The sequence below is a fragment of the Chiloscyllium plagiosum genome, unplaced genomic scaffold (genome assembly GCF_037043375.1).
Source record: "Chiloscyllium plagiosum isolate Xiang-an unplaced genomic scaffold, Cpla_swu_hap1 HiC_scaffold_7, whole genome shotgun sequence".
In the NCBI taxonomy this organism is placed as follows: Eukaryota; Metazoa; Chordata; class Chondrichthyes; order Orectolobiformes; family Hemiscylliidae; genus Chiloscyllium; species Chiloscyllium plagiosum.
The window spans coordinates 377,285-392,633 of record NW_028270145.1 but is presented as its reverse complement, the minus strand read 5'-3'; the positions used below and the strand labels follow the sequence as shown (position 1 = coordinate 392,633).

At 42.4% G+C, this 15,349-nt stretch overlaps 1 protein-coding gene and 1 long non-coding RNA gene across 8 annotated transcripts in view; one reads left to right on the top strand and one right to left on the bottom strand.

Annotated features, from left to right (window-relative positions):
* The window catches only part of gulp1a (GULP PTB domain containing engulfment adaptor 1a), a 384,626-nt gene extending 381,871 nt beyond the window's left edge, over window positions 1–2,755 (bottom strand). For 2 of the 7 annotated variants that reach the window (XM_087988646.1, XM_043704101.2), the window contains exon 1: window positions 1,855–1,993. The gene's annotated coding sequence lies outside the window, so the exon portion shown is untranslated. Of the gene's footprint in view, window positions 1–1,854; window positions 2,003–2,618 lie in introns of those variants that run through there. The other 5 variants (XM_087988648.1, XM_087988645.1, XM_043704093.2 and 2 more) reach the window with 5 other exon arrangements.
* On the top strand, window positions 2,196–3,597 carry LOC148149540 (uncharacterized). The gene is made up of 2 exons (XR_015757570.1): window positions 2,196–2,234; window positions 2,682–3,597. It is a non-coding gene; the product is annotated as an uncharacterized LOC148149540 (long non-coding RNA).
* Window positions 3,598–15,349: the final 11,752 nt, after the last annotated feature.

Sequence of the window (15,349 nt, the reverse complement as noted above, 5' to 3'; positions counted from 1 at the left end):
GCACCCATTAACCAGAACAACCAAACCTCCCAGGATTTCCTACCAATTCAAAAGCTACAAACATGCAATATGCACAATATCACTGTTTGAATATTGAAAGTAAAATCAGTGCCAATTCCCTCTCTGTGTAACTAACAAAACTAAACTTAAGGGAATAAGCTTGATTTTACTGTTGATGTTTTAAAATATAGCAAAATACCACAATTATTAAAGGAAATGTTTTGAGTTGAAAATAATTCCAGTTCAGGCTAGAGTTAAATTATAGATACCAGTGCAAAGAGATCAAATAGACCAATGTAGAAGGATTGTTTCCACAAGATAAGTAACCTTATTGAATTTTTCAATTATTGTGCTCACGTCAGGTAGTTTATGTTGGCACAATCCAAGTAGTTTATGTTGAACTATTCAAACAAAATGTACATTAACAATCCAGCATGGATTAGAATCAAGAAACAAAGATAGAAGCTGAAAACTGTCCCAACAGAGCAAACATGACGAATCCCACCACCAGAAACTCTCCACAAGCCCCACAAGCTTAAGGTCACTCAGCCTCTTCTGGTCAACCTATTGGGAGAGCTCTTCCTCTTTGCTCCATCACAATCAGTTTTGTCTCCAGCTACCCAACTAAGCAAGACATCTTTCTAAATTTCACTCTCCTTGGTTTCATCAGTTCTATGTATAAATCTTTCAGCATTCAATTTAACAGTCACAAAGAAACGAAGACCTGACATCTGGGTAGCAGAAACCAGCATCTCTCTTTGAGCTTGAATCATTGTAAGTAATTTCCAGTCACAACAAAATATCAAAAGCCAGGGAAATGTTTGCTACTGATGAGAAAAGAAAACTCCCCATCTGGGCATTTTCTTGTGGCTGAAAATAGCACTATCCAAAGTGATTATACACTGAATGACAGCCACTAAATATCTGCTCCTCCATCAGTCTGATGTAAAAGGGGGCAGTTGGCGAAAAATTACTTTTCTGATATGTAATTTTAACAGAGAGCAACACACAGCGAGGGGCACCAGCAGCAATTATTTACTTTTACTGCTACCAGTAACTTACGCACAGAAACAGGGAATGAACCATTATGCGAGATTATATTGACAGTGTCTGGAGATACATGTGCTGCCTTCTTTATGCTGCAGGGTTGCAATGTAAAGTGGGGCTTACAGAGAGTACTGTGTAAACCAAAAGACTATGATCAACAGGACTATGAGACTGAAACTCATGTCTACCTCTGCACTCTGTAGAACAATGCTTTTGTTAAAAAAAAGCATGTCTAAGAAACTAAAAATTACATCAACACCATTAGAAGCTGACAAAAGCAAAGCAAAGGTACTTCGAGGTTAGTCTCCTGACATACATCAGCACTGTGATAACTCTTCCTGACACTGACAGGCTAAAAATCAGAATGAATGCAGAATCAATCCCTTGACGGATAATGATTAATCATTGCTGTAAATGGTCAACATCAAAAGGCCAGCAATTCCCATGCCAGTAACTAAACCTTCTTCACTGCAAAAATAACCCCAAAATGCTGGTTAAGAGAGCTTTTCCAACAGTTTTGAAATAAACAAACAATCTGAAACAACGCAGGAGTAACTGTTTCACTTATAACACAAACATTGGCTCTATAAACAGTTTAAGCTCCATCAATTGCAGGCGCCAACGAAGTACAAGTCTTGAATAGACCCACCCTCTATTAGTCTTAACATTATCGAATATAGATTGCTACAAGCTTTCATTCCAGACTGCCTCAAGTCCATTTGACAAATATATGCATTAATTAAGCAAAGAACAGAGGCCATTTAATTTCGCAGACTTCAGTTATAAGCAGAAACGACATTCCAGTACCTCTTAGCGAAACTGTAATTCCAAAAAAAAAAGGTTCTGAACTTAATAGCACAGCCGTCAGAACTAGCCAGTCCTCGCGGACGTGAAAGCCACTTTATGCAGGTCCCTTAAACAATGCACTAAGAAGCGAGCAGGTTAGAGTATGTGAGGACCCCTAGCCGCACACACTGAGCTGAGCTCCCCAGTTTTCATAGGCAGCTTCCCTCCCGGACACGGGCATGGGCTAGGGGGCGCGCTTCAACACACGCGCGTTCACGCAGAAAGCTCATCACCGCGAATTCTCCGAGATTTAAAAAAATAGCTTCCGTGCTACAAAAGTTAAAAAGTGTGAGGGTAGTTAAAGTTTTAGAGTCTAAAGCAGAGAGAAGCGCAGTGTCCGGGTAAGTTTCTGTGTGAAGGAGCTGGAGACAGCTAAAGGCATATCTCGCAGAAGTTTCTCTCTCTCTCTCCGTGTTTTCATCTTCAGGCGTGTCGCCCTGTCCAGCCAGTGGCCTCCTCCTGCCCAAACAGACCAGCGCTGGAGATAAACAGAGCCCAGACAGACTGCCCTCTTCCGTGCTGCACTTGTTCCCAATCGGTGTTAACCCCAAGTTTCAAGCAGTGGACTTGACTGCAGTCGCTCTCTTCCACTCTCTCTCACAGATACACACAACACACACAGAGGACAGTTTCAACGAATATCTCAATGCAACAACAACTCTTTCCAATACTAGAAGTCAACTACTAAAAGATTTTTCTTAAAGCAAGTTGTAAGTAGCGCCTACTTTGTCTCAGTCTTGTTCTTTTGGATGATTCGCAGCGCCCCTCTTTTTTTTGGTTGTTGCTAGGTTTACCAGTGTTTCCCCTTCCCTCCGGAATCTCTGAGGTTGGAAAGTTGAATGACGTAAAGCCGGCCAGCACACTTTGTACACAAGGCGCCAGCTTCAAAATCCACAGTGTGCATTCCGTTTAAAGAGGGTGAAAGGCTGACCTCCCAATGTGACCATCTGCATAGCATCCAGTGTCCTGTTATATCCGCGACTTCGCGTTTGCTGGATGTTGCTGGGAAAAGGCGTCACGGCGCTTGATCAATCACCCGGGAGAACACAAAATCATGCTGGGTCGTCTCGTCCGAGTAGAAAACCCCTGCGCTTGAATTCTCATTCACATTATTTGAAAGGCTGCCATAAATGGAGGGCAATATCAGAAGAGTCATTCTGAGGATTGCAAGGAGCTAGCGTAAATATTGCCAAAACGTTGACTTGTCTCCTCCTGCCAGATGCTATATTTTTAATTGAATGATCAGGAGATATTGGGTTGGCCAAGATCTGTGAAACTCTTTTTAAAAAAGAACTGTCAAAAGACCAGGAACAAACTACTGCAGATGCTGCAATCTGTACTGATGCTGGGGATCACAGCGGGTCAGACAGCATCCACGGAGAGAGAGCAAGCTAACATTTCGAGTCCAGATGACTCTTCATCTTAGAAAGGGTACAAATAACACGCAGACATAAGCAGACCCGCCCTGAGACAAATCATCACTACAACAAATAATCTAAAAGTAAATAAATCAAAGACAACAGTTTTAAATTCAATAATAATATTGCTATCCCCTCCCATCATGTCCTATGGTGCCCATCAGTCTTGGCAGACAAGAGACCATTGCTTCCACCTCAACCTTTGCCTAAAACCTACTGGGTATTACAATATTTTCTGTGAATGTTTTAGATTTGCTTCATCAGATAAAAGGAATAATGTGAGTTACACGTGCAGTTTCTTTTCTGTTTGTTGTTACTTTTAGTTTTCTACTTTAGCATCATTCATTTATATTTATCTTTTTGTGTTTGTTTGTCACCTCCGTTACTGTTGTTTAGTAGCCTTACAGAATGTTTACGACCCTTCTAAATTGTGCCATTTGGATCCAAGAGCTATTTCAATCCTACTTTGTTCCCTGACTTTGTCTTCAACTCTCTTGTTGTCACTAAGTCCCTCACTGGCTCATCCAAATTTCAGCTCAGTAAAATTCCCAGTTCTTTATCCCTTAGATATGAAAATTGCAGACTTGAAACGACATAGGGAGGAAGAGATTGGAGATTTAAGGCAGAAATTCAGGGAGCTTGGGTGGAAGCTTAGAGCTAGAACAAACAGAGTTGTTGTCTCTGGTTTGTTGCCCATACCATGTGCTAGTGAGGCGAGGAAGAGAGAGAGAGAGAGAGAAGTTGAACATATAGTTACAGGAATGGTGCAGGAGGGAGGGGTTTGGATTCCTGGATAATTGGGGCTCTTCCTGGGGTAGGTGGGACCTCTACAAACAGGATGGTCTTCACCTGAACCAGAGGGGTACTAATATCCTGGGGGGGGGGGAATTTGCTAATGCTCTTCAGGTGGGTTTAAGCTAATTCAGCACGGGGATGGGAACCGAAATTGTAGTTTGAGTATACAGGACGTTGAGACTAGTGAGGTCAGAACGAAGGTTCCATGGCCACAAGAAGTCACCGGCAAACAAGAAGTTGGTTTGAAATGTGTCTACTTCAATGCCAGGAGAATCCGGAATGGCCATTTCAGAGACATTTTTTGTGTGGAGCCGCAGAAAAGGGAGGAGATACTAATCGAGTATTTTGCATCAGTATTTACTGTGGAAAAAGACATGGAAGATATAGAATGTAGGGAAATAGATGGTGACATCTTGAAAAATGTCTATATTACAGAGGAGGAAGTGCTGGATGTCTTAAAACACATAAAAGTGGATAAATCCCCAGAACCTGATCAGGTGTGCCATAGAACTCTGTGGGAAGCGAGGGAAGTGATTGCTGGGCCCCTTGCTGAGATATTTGTATCATTGATATTCACAGGTGAAGACTGGAGGCTGGCTAACATGGTGCCACTGTTTAAGAACGGTTGTAAGGACAAGCCAGGGAACTATAGACCAGTGAGCCTGACGTCGGTGGTGGGCACGTTGTTGGAGGCAATCCTGAGGGACAGGATGTACATGTATTTGGAAAGACAAGAGCTGGTTAGGGATAGTCAACATGGCTTTGTGCGTGGGAAATCATGTCTCACAAACTTGATTGAGTTTTTTGAAGTAGTAACAAAGAGGATTGATGAGGGCAGAGTGGTAGATGTGGTTTATATGGACTTCAGTCAGGCATTCGACAAGGTTCCCCATGGGAGACTGTTTAGTAAGGTTAGATCTCACAGAATACAGGGAGAGCTAGCCATTTGGATACAGAACTGGTTCAAAGGTAGAAGACAAAGGGTGGTGGTGGAGGGTTGTTTCTCAGAATGGAGTACTGTGAACAGTGGAGTCTCACAAGAATCGGTGCTAGGTCCTCTACCTTTCGTCATTTATATAAATGATTTGGTTGTGAGCACAAGAGGTATAGTTAGTAAGTTTGCAGATGACACCAAAATTGGAGGTGTAATGGACAGCAAAGAAGGTTACCTCAGATTACAACAGGATCTTGATCAGATAGGCCAATATGATGAGAAGTGGTAGATGGTGTTTAATTTAGATAAATGCGAGGTGCTGCATTTTGGGAAAGGAAATCTTAGCAGGACTTATACACTTAATGGTAAGGTCCTAGGGAGTGTTGCTGAACAAAGAGACCTTGGAGTTCAAGTTTATAGCTCCTTGAAAGTGGAGTCGCAGGTAGATAGAATAGTGAAGAAGGCATTTATTGGCCAGAGAATTGAGTACAGGAGTTGGGAGGTCATGTTGCGGCTGTACAGGACATTGGTTAGGCCACTGTTGGAATATTGCGTGCAATTCTGGTCTCCTTCCTATCGGAAAGATGTTGTCAAACCTGAAAGGGTTCAGGAAAGATTTACAAGGATATTGCCAGGGTTGGAGGATTTGAGCTGTAGGGAGAGGCTAAACAGGCTGGGGCTGTTTTCCCTGCAGCGTTGGAGGCTGATGGGTGACCTTATAGAGGTTTACAAAATTATGAGGGGTATGGATAGGATAAATAGACAAAGTATTTTCCATGGGGTCGGGGAGTCCAGAACTAGAGGGCATAGGTTTAGGGTGAGAGGGGAAAGATATAAAAGAGTCCTAAGGGGCAACATTTTCACACAGGGTGGTACGAGTATGGAATGAGCTGCCAGAGAAAGTGGGGAGGCTGGTACATTTGCAACATTTAAAAGGCATTTGGATGGGTATATGAATAGGAAGGGTTTGGAGGGATATGGGCCGGGTGCTGGCAGGTGGGACTAGATTGGGTTGGGATATCTGGTCGGCATGGACAGGTTGGACCGAAGGGTCTGTTTCCATGCTGTACACCTCTATAAATCTATGATTCTGCAAGGGTAACGCAGGGACAGGAATGGTTGTTGCAGGTTCCGGGTTTTAGATGTTTGAGTAAGAACTGAGAAGATAGTAAAAGAGGGGGTGGCTTGGCATTGTTAGTCAAAGACAGTATTACAGTTGCAGAAAGAACATGTGAGGACTCGTCTACTGAGGTAGTATGGGCTGAGATTAGAAACAGGAAAGGAGAGGTTACCCTTTTGGGAATTTTCTACAGGCCTCTGAATAGTTCCAGAGATGTGGAGGATAGGATAGCAAAGATGATCCTCGATAGGAGCGAGACTGACAGGGTAGTTGTTATGGGGGAACTTTAACTTTCCAAATATTGACAGGGAATTCTATAGTTAAAGTACTTTAGTTAGGTCAGTTTTTGTCCAATGTATGCAGGAGGGTTTCCTGACGCAGTATGTAGACAGGCCAACAAGGGGAGAGGCCACATTAGATTTGGTACTGGGTAATGAAACCAGCCAGGTGTTGGATTTGGAGGTAGGTGAGCACTCTGGTGGTAGTGATCACAATTAAGTTATGTTTACTTTAGCGATGGAAAGGGATAGGTATGTAATGCAGGGCAAGATTTATTGCTGGGAGAAAGGCAATTATGATGCAATTAGGCAAGATTTAGGATGCATAGGATGGGGAAGGAAACTGCAGGGGATGGGCACAATTGAAATGTGGAACTTATTCAAGGAACAGCTACTGTGTGTCCTTGATAAGTACGTACCGGTCAAACAGGGAGGAAGTTGTCAAGTGCGAGACCGTGGTTTACTAAGGAAGTTGAATCACTTGTCAAGAGGAAGAAGACGTCTTATGTTAGGATGTGACGTGAAGGCTCATTTCGGGCACTAGAGAGTTACAAGTTAGCCAGGAAGGAACTAAAGAGAGAGCTAAGAAGAGCCAGGAGAGGACATGAGAAGTCATTAGTGGATAGGATCAAGGAAAACCCTAAGGCTTTCTATAGCTATATCAGGAATAAAAGAATGACTTGAGTAAGATTAGGGCCAATCAAGGATAGTGGTGGGAAGTTGTGCATGGAGTCAGAGGAGATGGGGATGCACTAAATCAATCCTTTTCATCAGCATTCATACTAGAAAAAGACAATGTGGTCGAGGTGAAATACTAAGATACAGGTTACTAGACAAGATGGGATTGAGGTTCACAAGGAGGAAGTGTTAGCAATTCTGGAAAGTATAAAAATAGATAAGTCCCCTGGGCTGGATGGGATTTATCCTCAGGTTCTCTGGGAAGTCGGGGAGGAGACTGCTGAGCCTTTGGCTTTGATCTTTATGTTGTCATTGTCTACAGGAATAGTGCCAGAAAACTGAGGGAGAGCAAATGTTCCCTTGTTCAAGAAGGGGAGTAGAGACAACCCTGGAAATTATAGACCTGTGAGCCCTAATTCAGTTGTGGGTAAAGTGTTGGAAACGGATATAAGAGATAGGATTTGTATTCATCCAAAAAGGAATAAGTTGATTAGGGATAGTCAACACGGTTTTGTGATGGGTAGGTCATGCCTCACAAACCTTATTGAGTTCTTTGAGAAGGTGACCAAACCAGTAGATGAGTGTAAAGCAGTTGATGGAGTGTATATGGATTCCAGTAAGTTGTTTGATAAGGTTCATCATGGTAGGCTATTGCACAAAATACGGACGCTTGGGATTGAGGATGATTTAGCAGTTTGGATCAGAAATTGGCTAGCAGAAAGAATACAGGGGTGGTGGTTGATGGGAAATGTTCATCTTGGAGTTCAATTAGGTGTGGCGTACCACTTGGATCTGTTTTGGGTCCACTGCTATTTGTCATTTTTATAAATAACCTGAATGAGGGCATGGAAGGATGGGTTAGTAAATTTGAGAATGACACTAAGATTGGTACAGTTGTGGATAGTGATAAAGGATGTTGTAGGTTACAGAGAGATGTGGATAAGTTGCAGATGTGGGCTGAGAGATGGCAAATGGAGTTTAATGTAGAAAAGTGTGAGGTGATTCACTTTGGAAGGAATAATAGGAATACAGAGTACTGGGCTAATGGTAAGATTCTTGGTAGTGTAGTTGAACAGAGAGATCTCAGTGTCCATGTACATAGATCCTTGAAAGTTGCCACACAGGTTGATAGGGTTGTTAAGAAGGCATACAGTGTTTTAGCTTTTATTGGTAGAGGGATTGAGTTTCAGAACCATGAGGTCATGCTGCTGCTGTGCAAAGCTCTGGTGCGGCCGCACTTGGTGTATTGCGTACAGTTCTGGTCACCGCATTATAGGAAGGATGTGGAAGCTTTGGAAAGGTTTCAGTGGAGATTTACTAGGATGTTGCCTGGTATGGAGGGAAGGTCTTATGAAAAAAGGCTGAGGGACTTGAGGTTGTTTTCGTTAGGGAGAAGAAGGTTGAGAGGTGACTTAATTGAGGCATATAAGATAATCAGAGGGTTTGATAGGTTGGACAATGAGAGCCTTTTTCCTCAGATAGTGATGGCTAGCAGGAGGGGACATAGCTTTAAATTGAGGGGTGATAGACATAGGACAGATATCAGAGGTAATTTCTTTACTCAGAGAGTAGTCAGAGCACGGAACACATTGCCTGCAACAGTAGTAGACTCACCAACATTAAGGGCATTTAAATGGGCATTGGACATACATATGGACAAAAATGGAATAGTGTAGGTTAGATCGTTTGGTTTCACAGGTGGGAGGAACATCGAGGGCCGAAGGGCCTGCACTGAGCTGTAATGTTCTATGTATGAACCTGGTGCAGAACAAGCCTGATTATCTATGGCCAGACCTGGCTCGATTGTGATTCATTTTGTGGAGAATATAAAGGGTATAAATCTAAAGAGGATGCAGGAGCATTGAACCCATTTGAATGGCACATTTCTGAGGAAAAACATACCAGAGTTGAAACGTTAACTCTGCTTTCTCTTCACAGATGCTGCCAGATCTGCTGAGATTTTCCAGCATATTTGTTTCAGATTTCCATCATGCGCAGTATTTTGCTTTAACATAACCTGTTTATACGTGTGCATTAGCCATTGAAGGTGGCAGGATGGTTTAAGAGAGAGGTTAACAAATCTTATACTATCCTCTGCTTTATTATTAGAGGCATGGAGTAATGTAAAACAAAGAACTACAAATGTTGGAGATCTGAAATTAAAATAGACAGTACTGGAGAAACACAGAGGGTCGGGGCAGCATTTGTAGAGAGAAAACCAGAGTTAATGGTTCGAGTCTAATGACCCTTTTCAAGAATTGAAAGCAGCTGGGAATTGATGGTCTTTGTTCTGATGATGGGGTGGGGTTGGAGGGAAGAGGAACTGAGTCGAATTGATAGACATTGTGTCCAGAGAGAGAAAAGGAAGGCGAAGCAGACAAAGGGTTTGCTGATGATGCAGACAAAGGGTTTTCTTATGCGGAAAGTCAGGAGGCATGGGGATAGAGGGAAATTTGGCCAGTTGGATAGAAAACTGGCTAACCGGTCGAAGTCAGAGAGTGGTGGTAGATGGTAAATATTCAGCCTGGAGCCCAGTTACAAGTGGAGTTCTGCAGGGATCAGTTCTGGGTCCTCTGCTGTTTGTAATTTTTATTAATGACTTGGATGAGGGAGTCGAAGGGTGGGTCGGTAAATTTGCAGATGATACGAAGATTGGTGGAGTTGTGGATAGTGAGGAGGGCTGTTGTTGGCTGCAAAGAGACTTAGATATGATACAGAGCTGGGCTGAGGAGTGGCAGATGGAGTTCAACCCTGTCAAGTGTGAGGTTGTCCACTTTGGAAGGACAAATAAGAATGCGGAATACAGGGTTAATGGTAGGGTTCTTAGTAAGGTAGAGGAGCAGAGGGATCTTGGGGTCTATGTTCATAGATCTTTGAAAGTTGCCACTCAGGTGGATAGAGCTTGTAAGAAGGCCTATGGTGCATTAGCGTTCATTAGCAGAGGGATTGAATTCAAGAGTCGTGAAGTGATGTTGCAGCTTGGTTAGGCCACATTTGGAGTACTGTGTGCAGTTCTGGTCGCCTCACTTTAGGAAAGATGTGGAAACTTTGGAGAGGGTGCAGAGAAGATTTACCAGGATGTTGCCTGGAATGGAGAACAGGTCGTACGAGGATAGGTTGAGAGTGCTAGGCCTTTTCTCATTGGAACAGCGAAGGATGAGGGGTGACTTGATAGAGGTTTACAAGATGATCAGAGGAAAGGATAGAGTAGACAGTCAGAAACTTTTTCCCCGGGTACAACAGAGTGTTACAAGGGGACATAAATTTAAGGTGAAGGGTGGAAGGTATAGGGGGGATGTCAGGGGTAGGTTCTTTACCCAGAGAGTGATGGGAGCATGGAATGCGCTGCCTGTGGGAGTGGCAGAGTCAGAATCATTGGTGACCTTTAAGCGGCAATTGGATAGGTACATGGATAGGTGCTTAAGCTAGGACAAATGTTCGGCACAACATCGTGGGCCGAAGGGCCTGTTCTGTGCTGTATTGTTCTATGTTCTATTTCGATGATAATCCAGGAAAGAGGTAAATACTGCATGAAAGCTAACAGGAAGCGTGAATAATTGAAAGTGGGTTGGCTGGGCTGGGAGCAACCCACAGAGAACAGGACCTAGGAGCGTGCAAATGGGTAATGAACATGGAGGAAGTTGTTCACCTCTGAAATTGTAAAACTCAATTTTGAGACCTGAGATCTGTAAAGTATCTTTGTGAAAGATGTGATATTGTTTCTGTTGGAGCACTGAAGCCAACCTGAGACTGAAATGTTGGTGTGGGAACATGGTGATGCGTTGAAGTGGCAGGCAACTAGAAGCTCAGGTCATTTTCACCGATATATCTGTAAAGCAACCACTCGGTGTGTGTTTCAGCTCACCAGTGTAGAGGAGAGTATGTTGATATTTCCTAAAACAATTCTGAATGCTGCAATTTAGGAAAGTTGTGAAAGCATTGGAAAGAGTGTGGAAAAGATTTATAAGAATGGTTCAAGGATGAGGAGCTCTTGTTATGCAGAGGTTGGGCTTATTTTTCTTGGACAAGAGAAGGCTGAGTACAGATTTATAGAGTCATAATCATAGAAATGTACAGCATGGAAACAGACCTTTCGATCCAACCCGTCCATGCCGACCAGATATCCCAACCCAATCTAGTCCCAACTACCAGCACGTGGCCCATATCCCTCCAAATCCTTCCTATTCATATACCCATCCAAATGCCTCTTAAATGTTGCAATTGTACCAGCCTCCACCACTTTCTCTGGCAGCTCATTCCATACATGTACCACCCTCTGTGTGAAAAAGTTGCCACTTAGGTCTCTTTTATATCTTTCCCCTCTCACACTAAACCTATGCCCTCTAGTTCTGGACTCCCCGATCCCTGGGAAAAGACTTTGTCTATTTATCCTATCTACGCCCCTCATGATTTTGTAAATGCCTATAAGGTCACCCCTCTGCCTCCGACGCTCCAGGGAAAACAGCCCCAGCCTGTTCGACCTCTCCCTATTATAGCTTAGCTCCTCCAACCCTGGCAACATCCTTGTAAATCTTCTCTGAACCCTTTCAAATTTCACAACATCTTTGCAATAGGAAGGAGACCAGAATTGCACGCAATATTCCAACAGCGGCCGAACCAATGTCCTGAACAGCCGCAACATGACCTCCCAACTCCTGTACTCAATACTCTGACCAATAAAGGAAAGCATACCAAACGTCTTCTTCACTATCCTATCTACCTGCAATTCCACTTTCAAGAAATCATGAACCAGCACTCCAAGGTCTCTTTGTTCAGCAACACTCTCTAGGACCTTACCATTAAGTGTATAAGTCTTGCTAAGATTTGCTTTCTCAAAATGCAGCACCTCGCATTTATCTGAATTAAACTCGGTCTGCCACTTCTCAGCCCTTGGCCCATCTGGTCAAGAACCTGTTGTAATCTGAGGTAACTTTGATAAAGTATTCAAAATTTAGGGATCTAGACAGATAGACAGGGAGAAGCTGTTCCCACTCTGAAAGGATAGAGACTGAGAGGGCACAAATTTGAAGTAATTAGCAACAGAAGCAAAAGTTACATGATCAAAAGTTTTTCAAACAATCAGTCTGAAATGCACTGCCCGAGAGTGTGGTGGAGGCAGGATAATTCAAGGATTCAAAGGGAATTAAGACATGTGAAAAGCTACAATGTGCAGGGTCATGAAGACAGTAGGGAGACTGACATTAATGAAATTGCACTTTTGGAGACTCGATCATGCACTCCAATAGCTTTGTCTCAGCAGAGTTACTTTGCTATATCTCTCCTGTCCGCTCCCCTGCTCTCACCAAGCTCATTACCTTCATGCAACCCTCTATGGTCCCCAGGTCCAACTTCTCATCACACGTTTGTTCCACCTACCGTTTGCTGAAATTATCAGCTCTGTCACTTTGAGTTCTGTCCTCTTCACCTTTCAAAGTGATTGCTATCAGTCTCTTCTCAAAAGCTCTTTCTTCCCAATTATTGATCTGCCTCCAAACTTTCACTCCTCTCTTCATTTCTTGGTCATGCATTAGCTACCACCTCTACCAGTACATTGAATTCTTTCAATCAGATTTTACTCTGTCTTCACCATCAAGACCACTCAGATAAAATTTATCTATTTTATCTCTGTGGCTGTATCCAGGATTCCGTATTCACTTTGACATTCATAAGAGTTTTTAACATAGTTCACTTTATCCTCTTGTATTATCTATCCTTTACAATCCAATATTTTTGCCTGGTTTCACTTTTGTCTGACTATTTCTTGCAATTTGGAGAAGGTGAGGACTGCAGATGCTAGAGAGTCTGAGTCGAAAAGTATGGCACTGGAAAAGCACAGCAGGTCAGGGACTATCCAAAGAACAGGAGAGTCGATGTTTCGGGCGTCAGTCCTTCATCAGGAATGTGGTGAGGGGTTGCGGGGAGGGGGATGAGAGATAAATAGGGAAGTGGGGGTGGTGGTATGGCTGGGGGGAAGGTAGCTGGGATGGCGAGAGGTGGATACATGAAGGAGATGGTTATGTTAGGTCAGTAGGGAGGGTCTGTTTATCTTCCTACCCACCTATCCGCTCTCCCACTTTTTGACACTATTTCCTGCAATGACTTATCCTCCAGCCTTCATATTGATAATAATGGTAAGGCCTCTACTTTTCATTGTTTACATTATATTCATCAGTGATATCATTTTTATGCACTGCCAAGCAGTATTATAAGTACTGAAAACTGAAAAATCTTCTCCCAATAACTTGCACAGTGCAACACCTCACAATGTTAATTTAGATCAACAGCAAGATCATGGGAAATGCTGACTATTTTCTTTATCTTGGAAGCCTTTTCTCAATAAAAGCATATGTAGATGACAAAATTCATCATTACCTTCAATGTGCCAGCTCAGCCTGAGGCCAACGGAGGAAAAGAGTATCAGAGGACCAGGATGTCAAACTCAAGCCAAAAGTCATGTTTTAGTTGCAGGAGTAACCTCAAGCCCCTAACCGCTTTAGAGACTTTGACAACTGCATCTCAAAAACATTGTAAGAGCCTCCTGAGAAGTCTTCACAAGATCACCAAAAATCTAATTGGAAGGAAAGATGGTATCTTTGCTAAGCCAATTTGACTGTCTTGAGGCACTAATCACACAAAACTAGCTTTGCTGGTTAGGACATGTATTTTGTATGCCTGACACCAAATTCCAGAGCAAATCCTCCACATGGAACTCAGTCATGCATGAGACTCTTGAGCAAACAGCAGAATTGCATAAGTGATATCCTCAAAACATTCAGGAAGAGGTCAAGCATACCTATCCCTGCCATATGGCTGACCAAAGTAGAGAACGCTAATTCAGGAAGGTGCTGAATACTGTGGTGAGATGAAGGTATCAAAGAAAGTAAACAAGCTTCCAAGCGTGCCATCTACTCAACCTGTCAAGCGTTGGACGGAGCAATGCGTAACACATGGGCGTGGTAGCAAGTTAGCCTTGATCCAGAAGCACTGCCTATGAAATTATATCCTTGTAACACACACCTTGTAACACATTTCTTACAAACCACACCAAGTCTGAGACAATTTATATCATCCATTAGCTCAACATTAGGAAAAACAAAACAATTTTGTTTGGCTCCCATTAGAAAAAAAGGACTACACCCTCCCACCACCTCCCACCCCCATATTTACTGCATTCATTCCTATGTCTTTGTTTCAGATATTCTTTTCATCTTCCAAGCTTTGAACCCCGATAAACAGAAAATGTAAACCAAATCTCGTTTAGTCTTAAACGAGTGTAGTTACTAGAAATCAGTTAGCAATACACATTCAATCTGTCACACGTCTTCTGCAATAAACCCAGTGACAGATTGTTAAAAATCACACAACACTAGGTTATAGTCCAACAGGTTTATTTGGAATCACTAGCTTTTGAAGCGCTGCTTCTTCACCAGCTGATGAAGAAACAGTGCTTCGAAAGCTAGTGCTACCAAATAAACCTGTTGGATTATGACCTGGTGTTGTGTGATTTTTTTAACAATCTGTCACTGGGTTTATTGCAGAAGATACGTCATTCAAATGCCTTAAAAGCTTTATTGAAGTGTTTGCATATCACATCATGTGTCAAATATGTTCAAATACTTAAAAGACGAAAGAGCAGGAAGGATAGAGGAGACTAGCAAAAAGAGCAAAGAAAGTAATTCAGATTGCCAGGTAAGGGAAATGCTTAATTTTATCTTATTGTGCTTCTAAATAAACAACAGGGGTGAATTAACTCTCCTCTTTTTAACTCCCTTTGTTGTCAGTAACAAACATTTTATTTCTTTTCAGCTCACAGCTGTCTCTCACTTAAATTAAAATGTAATTCATTAGTTTGCCTGAATTAAACATGAGTTAATTATGAAGTTTTCTGGAATGAAATAAATTTTATTACTTACTAACCTAATCTCTAAAAATAGTCTCAATACCAAACACACACATACACTCACATATATACATCTAAAGTTTTTAAAAGGCATCAGTATCTGGTAAAAAAAACAAATGAACTGCTTAAAGACCTCAAAGTCTTGGAAAGGCTGGATTTTAACCTGAGACGCTTGTTGCCCACAATTGTTTAATTTTTGTGTTGTATCCTCAACAGCAGCAAGTGTTGGAGTTCTCGGTGAATGGATGTCTCTCAATTTTGATTTATCAATGGTTTTTGTGTTTTTAAAAGACTACCAGAAAGTGGAAAGAGAGAGAGAGTCTTGCAGTTCTA